The sequence below is a fragment of the Manis pentadactyla genome, chromosome 5, assembly GCF_030020395.1.
Source record: "Manis pentadactyla isolate mManPen7 chromosome 5, mManPen7.hap1, whole genome shotgun sequence".
NCBI classification, from domain to species: domain Eukaryota; kingdom Metazoa; phylum Chordata; class Mammalia; order Pholidota; family Manidae; genus Manis; species Manis pentadactyla.
Genome location: NC_080023.1, coordinates 30,372,503 through 30,385,539, shown reverse-complemented (window position 1 = coordinate 30,385,539; position 13,037 = coordinate 30,372,503).

Sequence of the window (13,037 nt, the reverse complement as noted above, 5' to 3'; positions counted from 1 at the left end):
CATCTACCCACCATCCTCACCTATGGTAACTGCCAGTCTGTTCTCTCTGTTTATGAGTTTATTTCACTTTTGTTTGTTTGTTCTTTTGTGTTTCAGATTCCACGTGTAAGTGAAATCATATGGTATTTGTCTTTGTCTGACTTATTTCACTTAGTATAATATCCTTTAAGTCCACCCATGTTGTCACAAATAGCATGATTTCATTCTTTTCTATGGCTGGGTAATATTCCATTGTATATATATATACCACTTATTTTTTATCCATGCATATATTGGTGGACATTTAGGTTGCTTCCATATTTTAGCTATTGTAAATAATGCTGTGATAAATACAGGGGTGCATGTATCTTTTCAGATTAGGATTTTGTTTTCTTTGGGTAGATTCCCAGAAGTGGAATTGCTGGGTCTTATGGTATATTTTTCAACAGTGTAGTCTTTTAAGAAGAGCAGTGACGTTATCAGATTTTATTTTTAGAGAGATGACTCTGACCAGGATGTGGAATATTTGAGTGAGTGAGAAAATGGTGATAAGAGAGGCTGGCTGGTTGCCATGAAAATGTACTAGATAATTGAAGGTGAGGACTGGGAATAATATAGAGACGAGGAAATTAGAGAAGGGAAGCTGGATCTAAGAGGTATCTAAAAGGCAAAATTCACTGTACTTGAACCTCACTGGTTCAAAATGAGGGTGGGAAGTAAAAGGTTGCATTATCAAGCCTGGGTTGCTCAAACTGCACATTCCGAAGAACATCATGTGTTTAGTACTTGCCCTTAGCTAGCTCCTGGAGATAATCTCTGGGCTGGAATATTCTGCCTGAAAAGAGTGTTTTGGTATGCCTTATGTTTTGCTGAGGGTAAATATGGTGGGGTGATGGAGTCTGCATAGTCTTATGCCTACATGACTGACCCCCAATAAGCACCCTGGACACTATGGCTTAGATGAGCCTTCATGCTAAGCAACATTGGGCAAAATGTTGTCATGCAACCTGACTTCACTTTATGTTCCAGCAATCTTGAGTATCTTGAAGTGTCCTGCCTAGGTTGGCTTTATCTTATCTCCATTCCATTGAAATACATTGTGTCCTTCGGACCCCACTTTCCAAATCACTATTTCCCATTTTACACTTAGCTCAATGGTTTTCTCCACCAGGAAGTTTCCTTGATCCTCCCAGTCTCTTCTTTATTGCATATCTCCTAATACCCTATCTCTATTTTTGTGATCAAACTTACAATATTCACTATAATTATATGTTTATTTGTGTGTCTCCACATTTCAAACATCTTGAAGTCAGTGGCTCTGTCATAGTCATATTAAACAGAATTTAAAACTTATGGTTGACACTCAAATATTTGCTGAATGAATAAATGAAAAAAAAAACAATTTCAAAAATCATATTGCCATTGGGATTATTTTTGTAATTCTGAATTTTCAGAATTCAGTGGCTGATATAGCTGATGTAATCTAAAAGTATGCTTTTTGTTTTTTTTTCCCTTCCATTTACTTTTCTTTTTTTTTTAAGGTCAATAATTTTTTTTATTGAAGTATCATGTATAATAAACAATCTTATGTTGGTTTCAAATATACAACACGGTGGTTCAACAGTTACTCATATTATTAAATCCTCACCCCCTCTAGTGCGGTTACCATCTATCAATGTGGAAAGGTGTTACAGAGTCATTGACTATATTCTCCATGCTGTACCACCATCTCTATGACCAACTGACATTGTGGTTGCTAATTATTTGTGCCCCGTTAACCCCTCACCCTCACCCTCAACTACACCAACCCCTCCCCTTTGATAACTACTGGTCACTTCTCGGTGTCTGTGAGTCTGCTGCTGTTTTGTTCCTTTTATTTTGCTTTGTTTCCCCAAATAAATGAAATCATATGGTATTTGTCTTTCTCCACCTATCTTATTTCACTTAGCAAAATACCATCTATATCCATCCATGTTGTTGCAAATGGGGAGATTTCTTTTTATGTAAAAGCATGTTTTTCATTTTCAGTTTTTTAAGCACCCTAGAGAGTTTGGAAAGGCAGGAGGAGCAGTCTTGTGACAAACTCATTAGAATGGTTTAATTTTATTTTGAATTTAAAAATAAAAAAGACGTATCTGCCCTTTTTTGCTTTCTTATAGAAGTCCTTCGTATATTCACTATGGTCCATATACCAAAGAAATACAATTTTCATTTAAGATATATGTTTATCTCTGGATAATGTAAACTTCTTGAGTCAGTTTTCATGTTGTTCTATTTTTTAGTGAGAAAAGTATGTGTTCAATAAGTCTTTGCTAATTGAGGCTTTTTGTCAGATCATTGATCATACAATGCCTGAGTAGTATCTAGCCTGGCGATGTTATCATCTAACACTAATACTTGGGCCAGCTCTGTTTTCCCCAAAAAGTCAATAGAAAAGCCAAAGGCAGAAATATGCCAGAAACTAGGCTTCCTAAAGAGCATGGCAACAGTCCTGCTACTGGCTGTTCATCTTGTGTTTGCTCCATGAAAAGAAAAGGTTACTCCTCACTTATGGCGAATGTCACGTTCTCCCTCACCAGGGAGAGTATAGGCTGCTGGGTATTGTCCCATCCAAGCAAATGCAGTTCTGATTTGAAAAGAAAAATCCCAGCTAGGGTTCAAGCACAAGACCTCCTTGGACAGGGATGAACTATCACTCATCTCTGTACCAAGCAGAGTGACTTTATCCATTTACTCATTCATCAAGTTGTATATATGGAAGGCTCTACAGTAGACCCTCAGCTGAGCATAGTGGGTAATGGAAATAGAAAGAAATATATAAATAACTGCTTGCATTATTTTCCTTCTACCCATATAGCCTCAATCTATTTATTGCTAAAATAATTTTACCTTGAGAGTTAGCAAAAGAGAAAATTTGATATAAGAAAAATCTAAATTTACCATTTACTTTTGTTCAAACATATTCTCCTTATTTTTATCTTCCTGCAAATGTCAGAATACAACTGTTCTATTTTCACATTTGCTCCATGAAGAATTTTCTCTACTTACACCTTTGGCTCTTCCTGAGTGCTTTGACCCATTACCTCCACCGGCTTACTGCCTTTTTCTCCCTTCGTCTTGCTCTGAAAGACTCTCTTCTCTCCTCAAATAGCTCTTTTTCCTGCAACTTTGGAACCACAGAGCTAGCTTTGTCTACAGGAAATGCTTTTAAAAGCCTCATTTATTAAACCTACTCTGCCATTTCTAGATGATAAGTGTGACTGAATTAAAGAATTTAAAGTAGGCCAGCCAGCAATATTTTTGCCAATCCAAGACAATTTAAAAACATCTCTGACAACAAAATAGAGCTTTAAAAAATAAGATATAAATCTCTTAATGCCCAGTGTAGTGTTGGCAAGAGTATGTATGCTAAGTGGGAAATATGAGAAAGAATTTGTCATAATTCTTCTCCTTAAAATTGTTACTGCAGTGAAATCCTAGTCTACTACTGGTATTTTTTTCTAGTTTTTGACCTAACACAATAACTAAGGCAGAATCTTGATATATCATTAAAAAAATAACAAAACATCAATTTAAGGTAATATATAGTTTCCCTGTCTTAGCAATCAGGAACCAATCATATTTATTCTGGTATTAACAAAATGTTGGGGGAGAGGAACTCTTTCTAAATACATGGGCATATTGAATCACTCTTAGGTAATATGCAGGGTACTCTCTGAGTGCCTCATCTCATTTAGGTGCTTCGGTTAGTGCACATGCTAGTGTAGAGGTAACAAAAAAGAGACATGGGCAATTTCAGTAGTGTATGTGACTTAATTGAAGCCTGAACATAGCTCCTTGAAGAGCATTCAGTGTTTTTTCTCCCAGATCAGTGCACCAAGGACAGTAGACACATGCTTTCAGAAGTGTTGCAATATGCTTTATTAATGTTGAGGAATGATCTGTTAATAATCAGCATCATAGTCATTCATGTTCTCCCACATAAACTTTTTTCAGAAAATATTTTGATTCATGATCATAATCACCAAGCATAAAATCAACACATAGTATGTTTTTAAATATTTTTATATGGGTTCCTTTAAATATCAAACAGTAAGATAATAATCATACAGGGTAATTTTTCTGGAAAGCCTCGGTATGCAAAATTTGATTTCTATCAAGACCAAATGTGGGAAAAGTGCAGGGAAGAACACAGAGGTATTCTGGTTGCAATAACTACCTAACATTGGGTGCAGGACTCCAAGTCATACAGGGTGTAATTGTGATACAAAGTGTCTTTCATAATTGCATGCAGTGCAGACAAGTTACTAGTTTCTTGGACTCCTAATTTTAGATCTTTTTCTTCAGTTTCAAGGCCTGGGTAGAACAAGAGAATAGCTATCATATTAAATTAGATAGTTATATCAATGGAAAAGTCAAACTTAACCCCTTTGCTGCTTGGTTTTTCCATCTATAAAATGATGAAATCACATTTGATAACTTAAAAAGTCTGGTCTGACCTCCAGTAAACTGGAAGATATACAAATGTGTACACAGGCATTTAATGTATGAACAGATTTATTGTGATCAAGACATTTTTGTCTGGCGGTTGCTTAGTAGGCAACACCGCTCTGCATACCTCTGTTATGTTCCCAGATGTGTTTACTGCATAACAGAAAAGGGAAACAAATTTTAGGGTAAACTTTATCATGAGATAAAGATGAAGAGGGGAACCAGAATTCTGTCCTCTCCCTCAGGACTACTTTTTAGCAGTTGTGTGAAACTCTGGGCTCAAGTCCTTTCTCTTCTCTGCTCATAACCTACAGCTATTTGGCCCACAGGGGTCCTTTGCCTTGGGAATATCTGGGAATAGCTAAGACCAAATGTTTATCTCAGCATGGCTAAAATAGTACTGATTAGCTTATGGAACTCACTGAGCCAGGCTAGACGGAGTTGACCTCATCATTTCTCAGGCCTGTTTCTTCTTTACCGGCAGCACTTTGGCAGCATCTTCCCTCGTCACTGCAAGATGGCTGGCAGCCGAGGACAGGTTCTTTTTGTACAAAGAGTAACACAGAGAATCTCTCCCCCTGCTTTCCATAGAAGAGCAGCTTTTCTTTCCCAGAAATCACAACAAACATTATCCAGTGTCTCACTGGCTCTGACTGGATTAGATGCCCATCCCTGTGAGCAAGGATTTGGGCCACACAAACACCTCTAAGTCAGGTGTCAATAAGGGTCCAACTTAGAGCTGAGGACAAGGGGCAAATCCCTCCTGAAGGCTTCTGACTGAAAATGCGGAAAGGGTAGATTTCCTGAAGGGAAGTTAGGGAGGATATATGAAGGAAGGGAGAGCAGATGTTGATGACAAACCAAAATTTTCCATGTTAGCTACTTTTATGTGACTTTAGTGTCCTTCTGTTGGGCGGTAATGGCTATGAGATTTGCCCAAGCAACGCATGGCTAAATGGGGGCTGGAGAAGGAGACAGGGACTCCATAGTCCTTCACAAGGACTCTAGCTGGTGGACAGTTTGTGGGCACATTGGGACAGCCATTGTTAAGTTCCCAAAAGTCAGGGAGGAATGGTTTTAGTGTCTGGAGCAGGGGGTACTATATGATGAGGATCTTAAGTTCCTCAGAGAATGTTATCTTCAAAGCCTGCAGTTATATAAGCAAAATAAAGGTCTAATAATGTTCCTCCTCTGCTACATTATCTCCCTAACATCTCTTGCCACTTCCCACTTTATGCTCCTCATCAGTACTGTCCAAGAGAAATACAACACAAGCACAAATGCAGTCACATACATAATTTTATATTTTCTAGTAGGCATATTAAATAAGCAAAAGGATAAAGTGAATTTTAATAATGTATTTCACTTAAGCCAATACACTCAAAATATTATCATTTCAATATGTGATCAATTTTAAAACATTGAGGTATTTCACTTTCTCTATTTTTGCACAGGTCTTTGAAATCCAATGTGTAGCCACCTTACATACACTGAACAGCCACTTGTGACCAGCAGCTACTATTAGGGATGGTGCAACTCCATCCTCTACTCATATTAAACTACTTCTTCATCCCTGGTGTTTTCATTCTTTTCTAACATTTTTGTTCTTGGTGGCCGTCCTTGGCTATCAGTGTATCCACAAAGCCTTCCCCAAGCCCTGTACCAGTTACATGGCTTTCCTAAGCTTCTGTGTTTATGCCAGTCATCCACATGTTAATAAGCATGACAGAGTTTTGCTCATAAGCAAAGATCTTGTGAGAAAAACTAAAGTAGACTATAAACATCTTGAGAACAAAGATTTTGTCTTGTTCATTATTGCATGCACAGACATAAGTTCAGTGGCTGGAGTGGGGTGAATACACAATATTATGGAATGAAGAGAAGAGGATCACAGTTTAAACTAACTTGAACTCTCATCCAAGGGTTAAGGCTTCAAGAGCATCAGACCTTTCTACTGGGACATTGTGTTCTCTCCTGAGTGATGAGAAATTGAAGTCTGCCAGTATCTCTGCTTCCCCAATTCATGAATGATTCACAATAAATATAAACACAATTTAAGTAATCTTTGTCAATTTCATTTATATTTATAAAAGTATTTTAAAATATTTATATCTAGCTATCTGATGAGTAACTAAATCTCAGAGATCATTTTTATTTCATTTATTATATGCCGGGCACTATGCTAAGTGGTCTACATGCATTATATAACTTAATGTCAGCATCTGCCAAATAACAATTTGTGGACAATTTTAACTCCAGTTGTAGTAAAATATAGTATAGTGTTAAGAAGAGATTAAGATACAAAATGACCTGGGTTTATATCCCAGCTTAGTCTTACTGAGTATGGCCATTTCTTAAAGTCAGAGGTTATTCAGAAATAATAACTGCTGTCCACCTTCCACTGAAAAAAATGAAGTTTATTTTGTCACCACTTGACTGTAGACCTGACCACTTATCTTCTTTTGCCAGTGAGATATTAGCAGATGTGACACTTCTAGAAACTTGAAAAACACCTGTAAATTGCTCATATCTTGCACCTGTGCCATTTCCAAATGAAAAATATTCCCAAGCTAACCTACTGGACCCTGGAAAGGAAGAGAAACTTGTGGAGTAGAGCCCTGTCATGCTAGCCAAGCCCACCCCAGCTGACATCCAGCCAATGAACATTAGAGCTTCTCAGCCCAAAGCAGTGAAGACCAACTATTTCTCAGCTCACCTAAATATTCAAGGACATATATGATTGTTAATCTAGCCATTGAGTTTTTATTTATTTATTTATTTATTTATTAAGGTATCATTGATATACAATCTTATGAAGGTTTCACATGAGCAACATTGTGGTTACTAAATTGACCCCTATTATCAAGTCACTCTCCACAGCCCATGGCAATCACTGTTCATCAGTGTAATAAGATGCTATAGAGTCACTACTTGTCTTCTCCATGCTGTACTGCCCCCTGTACCCCTATATTATATCTGCTAATCATATTTGACATAATACCTCTCAAGCCCCTTTTCCCTCCCTCCCCACCAACACTTCCCACCTCCTTACCTTTGATAACTGCTAGTTCCTTTTCGGAGTCTGTGAGTCTGCTACTGTTTTGTTTCTTCAGTTTTACTTGTGTGGTTATACTCCACAAGCCAGTGAAATAATTTGGTACTTGTCTTTCTCTGCCTGGCTTATTTCACTGAGCATAATACCCTATAGCTCCATTCATGTTGTTGCAAATGGTAGAATTTCTTTACTTCTCATGGCTGAATAATATTCCATTATGTATATGTACCACCTCTTCTTTATCTATTCATCTATTAATGAACACTTAAGTTGCTTCCATGTCTATGTCTATTTATATAGTAAATAGTGCTGCAATAAATATAGGGGTGCATATGTCGTTTTGAATCTGAGAATTTGTTTTCTTTGGATAAATTCCTAGGAGTGGAATTCCCGAGTCAAATGTGTTTCTATTTTTAGTCTTTTGAGGAACTTCCATATTGCTTTCCACAATGGTTGAACTAATTTACATTCCCACCAACAGTGTAGGAGGGTTCCACTTTCTCCGCATACTCACCAGCATTTGTTGTTGCTTATCTTTTGGATGTTGGTCATCTTAACTGGTGTAAGGTGATGTCTCATTGTGGTTTTAATTTGCATTTCCATGATAATTAGCAATGTGGAGCATTTTTCATATACCTCTTGACTATCTGAATTTCTTCTCTGGAGAAGTGTCTGTTCATATCCACCAACTATTTTTTAATTGGGTTGTATGCTTTTTGGGTATGGAGGCATATGAACTCTTTATATATTTTGGATGTTAACCCCTTATTGGATAAGTCATTTATGAATATATTCTCCCATACTGTAGGATGCCTTTTGTTCTGCTGATCATGTCCTTTTCAATACAGAAACTTTTTAGTTTGATGTAGTCCCATTTGTTCATTTTTGCTTTTGTTTCCCTTGCCCAAGGAGATGTGTTCAGGGAAAAGATGCCCATGTTTATATTCAATAGATTTTTGCCTATGATTTCTTCTAAGAGTTTTATGGTTTCATAGTTACATTCAGGTCTTTGATCCATTTCGAGTTTACTTTTGTGTATGGAGTTAGAAATTAATCTAGTTTAATTCTCTTACATGTAGCTGTTCAGTTTTGCGAACACCAGCTGTTGAAGAGGCTGTCATTTCCCCACTGTATGCACATGGCTCCTTTATCATATATTAATTGGCCATATAAGTGTGGGCTTATATCTGGGCTCTCTATTCTGTCCCAATGATCTATGGGTCTGTTTGTGCCAGTACCCAGTTGTCTTGATTACTGTGGCTTTGTAATAGAGCTTGAAGTCAGGGAGCATAATCCCCCCACTTTATTCTTCCTTCCCAGGATTGGTTTGGCTATTTGTGGTCTTTTGTGGTTCCATATGAAGTTTAGAACTATTTGTTGTAGTTAGTTAAAGAATGCTGTTGGTATTTTTATAGAGCTTGCTTTGAATCTGTAGATTGCTCTAGGCAGGATGGTCATTTTGACAATATTAATTCTTCCTATCCATGATCATGGGATGTATTTCCATTTATTGGTATCTTTAATTTCTCTCATGAGTGTCTTGTAGTGTTCAGAGTATAGCTCTTTCACTTCCTTGGTTAGGTTTATTCCTAGGTATTTAATTTTTTTGATGCAGTTGTAAATGGAGTTGTTTTCCTGATTTCTCTTTCTGCTAGCTCAACATTAGTATATAGGAATGTCACAGATTTCTGTGTATTGATTTTGTATCCTGCAACTTTGCTGAATTCAGTTATTAGTTCTAATAGTTTTGGGGTGGATTCTTTATGGTTTTTTATGTACAATATCATGTCATCTGCAAACAGTGACAGTTTAACTTCTTCCTCACCAGTCTGAATGCCTTTTATTTCTTTGTGTTGTCTGATTGCCATGGCCAGGTCCTCCAGTACTGTAAAAGTGATAAGAGTGGGCCTCCTTGTCTTGTTTCTGACCTTAGAGGAAAAGCTTTCAGCTTTTTGCTGTGAAGTATGATGTTGGCAGTAGGTTTTTCATATATGGCCTTTATTATCTTGAGGTACTTGCCCTGTATAGCCATTTTGTTGAGAGTTTTTATCATGAATAGGTGTTGAATTCTGTCAAATGCTTTTTCAGCGTATTTTGAGATGACCATGTGAATTTTGTCCTTTTTTTTGATGTGTATGACATTCATTGATTTACAAGTATTATACCATCCTTTCATCCCTGGAATAAATCCTACTTGATCACAATGGATGATCATTTTTATGTATTTCTGAATTCAGTTTTCTAATATTTTGTTGAGGATATTTGCATGTATTGTTCATCAGGGATATTGGTCTTTAATTTTCTTTTTTGTGGCATCTTTGCCTTTTTTTGGTATGAGAGTTATGCTGGCCTCATAGAATGAATTTGCAAATATTCCCTCCTCTTCTACTTTATATGGGTATTAGATCTTCTCTAAATGTTTGATAAAATTCAGCAGTGAAACCATTTGGTCCAGGAGTTTTGTTCTTAGGTAGTTTTTTGATTACCAATTCAATTTCATTGCAGGCAATTTGTCTGTTCAGATTTTCTGTTTCTTTCTGGGTCAGTCTTGGAAAGTTGTATTTTTCTAGAAAGTTGTCCATTTCTCCTTTATTATCCAATGTGTTAGCATATAATTTTTTCACAGTACTCTATAATAATTCTTTGTATTTCTGTGGTGTCCATAGTGATTTTTTACTTTCTAATTTCTGATTCTGTTTACATGTGTATACTCTCTTTTTTTCTCAGTAAGTCTGGCTAGGGGTTTATCTATTTTGTTTATTTTCTAGAAGAACCAGCTCCTGGTTCCTTTGATTCCTTCTATTGTTTTATTCTTCTCAGTTTTATTTATTTCCATTATGATCTTTATTTTGTCCTTTCTTCACCTGACTTGGGCCTCATTTATTCTTCTTTTTCTAGTGTCATTCATTGTGAGTTTAGACTGTCCATTTGTGATTGTTCTTCGTTCTTGAGGAAAGCCTGTATTGCAATATACTTTCCTCTTAGAACAGCTTTTGCCTCATCCCACACATTTTGGGAAGGTGAGTTGTTCTTTTTATATATTGCTTGATCTCTGTTTTTATTTGGTCATTGATCCATTAATTATTTAGCAGCATATTGTTAAGCCTCCATGTGTTTGGGGGCTTTTTGTTTTCACTGCATAATTTATTTCTACTTTCTTACATTTGTGTTCTGAGAAGCTGGTTGGTCCAATTTCAGTTCTTTGGAATTTACTGAGGCTCTTTTTGTGGCCTAGTACATGATCTATTCTGGAAAATGTTCCATATGTACTTGAGAAGAATGTGTATCCTGCTGCTTTTAGGTGGAGTGTTCTGTAGATGTCTGTTAGGTCCATCCGTTCTAATACATTGTTCAATTCCTCTGTCTCCTTCTTTATTTTCTGTCTGATTGATCTGTCCTTTGGAGTGAGTGGTGTGTTGAAGTATCCTGAAATGTGTGCATTGCATTCTACTTACCTCTTTAAATCTGTTAGTACTTGTTTCACATATGTAGGTGCTCTTACATTGGGTGCAAAGGTATTTATCATGGTTATATCCTCTTCTTGGACGGACTCCTTTGTCAGTCCTTCTTTGCCTCTTGTTACTTTCTTTGTTTTGAGTCTATTTTGTCTGATACAAGTACTGCAACTCCTGCTTTTCTCTCCCTATCAGTTGCATGAAATATCTTTTTCCATCCCTTCACTTTTAGTCTGTGTATGTCTTTGGGTTTGAAGTGAGTCTCTTGTAGGCAGCATATAGATGGGTCTTGTTTTTTAATCCATTCTGTAACTCTATGTCTTTTGAGTTTTGCCTTCAGACCATTTACATGTAGGGTGATTATTGATAGGTATCTATTTATTGCCATTGCAGACTTTAATTTTGTGGTTACCAAAGATTCAAAGGCAGTTTCTTTACTATCTAACTGTCCATCTTAACTCAGTTATTATGCTATTTCAAATACAATCTAAAGGTGTTTTTTTTTCCTTCCTTCTTTCTCTTCCTCTTCCACTCTTTATGTTAGGGGCCATATTCTGTACTCTGTCTATCCCTTGATTGACTTTGGGGGTAGTTGATTTGATTTTGCATCTGCTTAGTATTTAATTGTTCTACTTCCTTTACTGTGGTTTTATTTTCTTTGGTTACAGCTATTTAGCCTTAGGAACACTTCCATCTATAGCAATCCCTCCAAAATACACTGTAGAAGTGGTTTGTAGGAAGTAAATTCCCTCAATTTTGGCTCATCTTGAAATTGTTTAATCCCTGCTTCAAATTTAATGATAATCTTGTCCGGTAGAGTATTCTTGGTTGGAGGCCTTTCTGTTTCATTGAATTAAATATATCATGCTACACCCTTCTGGCCTGTAAGGTTTCTGCTGAGAAGTGTGATGATAGCCTGATGGTTTCCTTTGTACATGATCTTTTTTCTCTCTCTGGTTGCTTTTAATACTTTCTCCTTGTTCTTGATCTTTGCCATTTTAATTATTATATGTCTTGGTTTTGTCTTCCTTGGGGTCTCTTGTGTTGGGAAATCTCTGCACTTCCATGACCTGTGAGACTATTTCCTTCCCAAGACTGGGGAAGTTTTCAGCAATTATTTCCTCAAAGAGACTTTTTATCCCTTTTTCTCTATCTTCTTCTTCTGGTACTGCTGTAATGTGAATATTGTTCTGTTTGGATTGGTCACACAGTTCTCTTATTATTCTTTCATCCCTAGAGATCCTTTTTTTTCTCTCTATGCCTCAGCTTCTTTGTATTCCTATTCTCTAATTTCTATTTCATTTATCATCTCTTCTACCTCATCTAATCTGCTTTTAAATTCCTCCATTGTGTGTTCCATTTCATATACTGTATTTTTCAACATTTCTATCTCTTTCTTGAAGTTGTTCATGAAATCTTGAATATTTTTCTGTAGCTCCATGAGCATATTTATGATTTTTATTTTGAAATATTTATCAGGAATATTTATGATTTCAGTTTCACTTAGCCCTCTTTCTGTTGTTTGAGGTGTTTTGGTTTGTACCAGATTCTTTTGCTGTTTCATTTTTCTATTGATTACTGTGCTATAATAATAGTATAATTTGTGTAGGCTGCTCTTTCTAGTGCCCAGAAGCTCTACTCTCTGGAGCTGCCTAGCATCTTGAGTGATGGCAGATGTCGCAGATGAGCTGTGCCTACCAAGAAGAAAGAGCTCTCTCCTGCTTCCGGGCTGCAGTGCCTTCCTCCATTGTCAGACCAGTAGGCTGATCATGCAGGGAGGAGCCTCTGCCTAATGCCTTTGTAGCTGCCATAGGCAGGGCCACCCTATGTCTGGCCTGGCATGATGGGGGGCAGTAGGTTTGCAAAGCAATGATGTCCAGGGGGAAGGAGCAGCAGACTGCATATCACAGTGGGGGACCTTGTCACTGCATTGCCAGCCAGGGGTTTGGAGCTCCTGTAACTTCTGAAAGTTCCCAAACTGCTGGGTTGAGTGTGCCATTATGATTTTGTCCACCTGTCTTTCTCCTGAGCAGCAAGCTCTGTATAATCCTTGCCCC